Genomic DNA, 3,309 nt, shown 5'->3' with positions numbered 1-3,309 from the left:
TGCCCGTTTCACCTGTTGCTGGATGCTGGATGCTGGGCGCTGGAGCACTGGCTGGAGCTGTGGCTGTGGCTGTGGCTGTGCCTGGGCCTCTGCCTGTGGCTGTGGATGGGGATTGGAATAGCGAACTCCATTCCGCATCCACGCCCCGATCGTTGGCATGCACAACATAAATTCAGTGCGGCACACTTGGGTGTTGGGTCTGCCTGGGCTCCTCTGCCTCTGGAGCCTCCTGCTGCTGCTCCTGCTGCTGCTGCACTAATTTATAGTTTGCAGACTAGTCGAGTGACTGACAGGCTGCCTGCCTGACTGGCTGGCCGAGAAGACGGAGAAGACTCCACCGACAGACGGACAAATTATTTGCTTGCCCGAGTTGGAGTTGGGGCCTCCTTCGGCCTTTTTTGGCTGCTACCGATTCAGAAAGATGTGCTGCTGCTGCCGCTGCCACTGCCGCTGACTGGCTATGGCATTTCGCTGGCCTCCAAAATTGAATGCAAACCTCGGGACGGGGTTGACAAGGCTGGCGGAAAATGACGATAAGCATCGTGAAGCAGATACACAGATACTCGGATGCGCGGATGCTTGGACTCGTAAAGTGGGCACGCATTGACGAGAGCGGGACATGCCCAGGCCTGAGCATCCACTGAGCAGATACTTTGCGTTCCTTATCGCTCGATCAGCTTGTTTCGGACATTTTCTTGTGTAATTTGCGCCTCGTCGACTGCTCTGCATACAAATGAGCCTGCCAGCCGTCACTTCACTTCACTTCCCTCACTCAGAGCCGAGCCAAGCCGGGCCCAAAAGAGCCTTAAAAATACAACGGCTTAGAGTGCCGCTGCTTTCCGAGACGCTTTCCGTATCCGTATCGTATCTCTCGCTGGAACAGTCGCCCCAAATCCTTTACTTTGCCCAAATGCGAGTACAAGAAATTCAATTAAAATTATGATTTTGCATAAATTGGGGAGCGCATGAGAACGAGTCGGCGTCGGAGTCGCAGTCGCAATCGCCACAATTTGTATCTAATGAATCGCTTGGCGGCAGGCAACCCACAAATTAAATGGACTTCAATGAGCAGTCGACAAAAGAAACCAAAACCCATCCGCTATCCGCTCAGAGCTCTCGGCTCTCAGTTCTCAGCTTCGATTCGTGGGCGGCGCCCAAGTCGAAGTGAAAAATGCTTGAGAGGCCTTTGTTACTGCCACTGGATTTCGGTTATGGCTTTATCTTTTATAGCCCACTTGCCCCAGCCTCTGCCTCTGCCCCTGACCGCCGCTACCTGGCCGCTACCGCCCGGCCACCGACTTTGTGGTTAGAAATGATGAATGAAAATCCCAAGGAAAGGAGAGGAGTGGAATGGAATGGAAAGAAGTGCGTGTGCCAGAAAACTAAATGAACATGAAGAATAATGGAGTGGGATTAAGTTGAGGCAACTCGGAAAGTCGAACGGAGTGCGGGGTCTGGTCTGGTTCGGTCTGGGAGTTTCGGCGTTTGGAGTTCATTAAATTCTGAGATCCGTAAAATATGCAAAGGCGTGCCCGGGCAGAAGAGATTATCAGGGGGCGACTGCTGCAAACTGACTTTTAATATATGATAATTAATTCATTATCGATGCTGGGACTGCAGACAGCTGGAGAGCTGGTAGGCTGGAGAGGAGCACAGGAGGACAGACAGCGGGATGACAACGCTGACAAGGATTTCACTTGCAATTAAAACGAACAAGACACAAAAATTGCCAGCCAAGGCAGCGGATAAGCCAGCAGCTTGGGGACTAACACTCGGACTCCCCCAGGCCTCAGTTCCCAGTCCCAGTCCCATCTCCATACCCATCTCCATCTCTACTCCTGTCCAGGAGACACTGCCAGACCAGACAGAGAGACAGCCAGACAACTGGGCATCTCCTGGCTGGCTGGTTGGCTGGCTGGCTAGCTGGCTGACTGGCTGGCAGGCAGCTTTCATTCATTAAAGCGCACCCCAAGCCGAGCCTCGACATGGACTAAAAACTGATTATCTGCATATAAGCCAACTAAAAACTGGATACACCAACAACAACAGCAAGAGCAACAGAGGAACAGAGCAACAGAGCCATAGCCATAGCCACAGCATCGCCATCAGCCACATCAGCATCTGCGGCAGCGGCAGCAGCAGCAGCAGCGAAAAGGAAAAAAATAATTGCCCAGAACTGTTTAACATATCACGAGAGTGGCGGAGCGCAGCAGGAGGAGGAAGACGAGGAGAAGCCTCCCCAGTCGAGTGAGTCTTTTATAAAAATTCGCAACATGTCATTGGAGTCGATGCTGGGGCACTGTGCGAGCGTATCGTGAGGAGAGCTTCAGCCACCAGCACCAGCGGCAGCTCTCGAGGCACCCCCAACTCTTGGACCCGTTCATTGTCTGGGCAACTTTGACTGCGCAGGACACGGAACGGACACGGACACGGACATGGACATGGACATCGGCATCGACGTGGACATGTCAATGTCTATCTCCCTTGCTCTCTGTCGCCGTCGCCGTCTCTGCCTGCAACTCCGACTCCGGCTCTGATCCATATCGTTAAAAGTTAACGCTTTAGCGGCTTAAACATGGCTTTTAGCGTTAATTAACAACGAATTTTCGAAAAATGCAAAATGTGCGCCACTGCCACTGCCACAGCCCCAGCCGCAGCAGGAAACGGTCGACCCAACAAGTAGACAGAATGTTAAGTGACACGGAGCCGATAAGCTGCCGTGGCCCGCAGCTACATGGACCCGCCGAAAAGTCGACAAAAACATCGACATTGCAGGACCCTCGCTGGATATTTCCACTTTCAAATGCTGCTTGCACAACCAATATTTTTTCGAGGCAATATTTTCGGTGTCCAGTGCAGTTCGATATATTCAGTATTCAATATGGAACCCACAAAAAAGAAGAACAAAAATTTTACTGTTCCTTATTTATTTTTTTTTTTTGCTCAATTTTTAACAACATGCAAAGTCATGGAAATGAAATTCAATAAATGTTTATGGAATAAAATGCATACAAAACAAGGATATGCACCATATGGAACGATGGTAAATTTGATTTGAAGAGAATAGAACGATAAAAACCTCAGAGAAGGGCTCTGTGAAGATAGAAATCGCCTTTAACCGATTGATCCGTAGTCTCTCGTTAATACTCTTCATTTTCATAATTTCTTGCCACCCATAACGGCTCTGGAAAAGAAATCCCATGCCAAATTCAAATACATTTCACGTAATATATATCATATCATTTTTATTCAAGCAAACTAAAAATTAACAAATTGTTTAACCAAAAAAAAAATTTCTTTACACAAATC

This window comes from Drosophila pseudoobscura, chromosome X (genome assembly GCF_009870125.1).
Source record: "Drosophila pseudoobscura strain MV-25-SWS-2005 chromosome X, UCI_Dpse_MV25, whole genome shotgun sequence".
In the NCBI taxonomy this organism is placed as follows: Eukaryota; Metazoa; Arthropoda; class Insecta; order Diptera; family Drosophilidae; genus Drosophila; species Drosophila pseudoobscura.
This window is presented reverse-complemented; position numbering follows the sequence as displayed.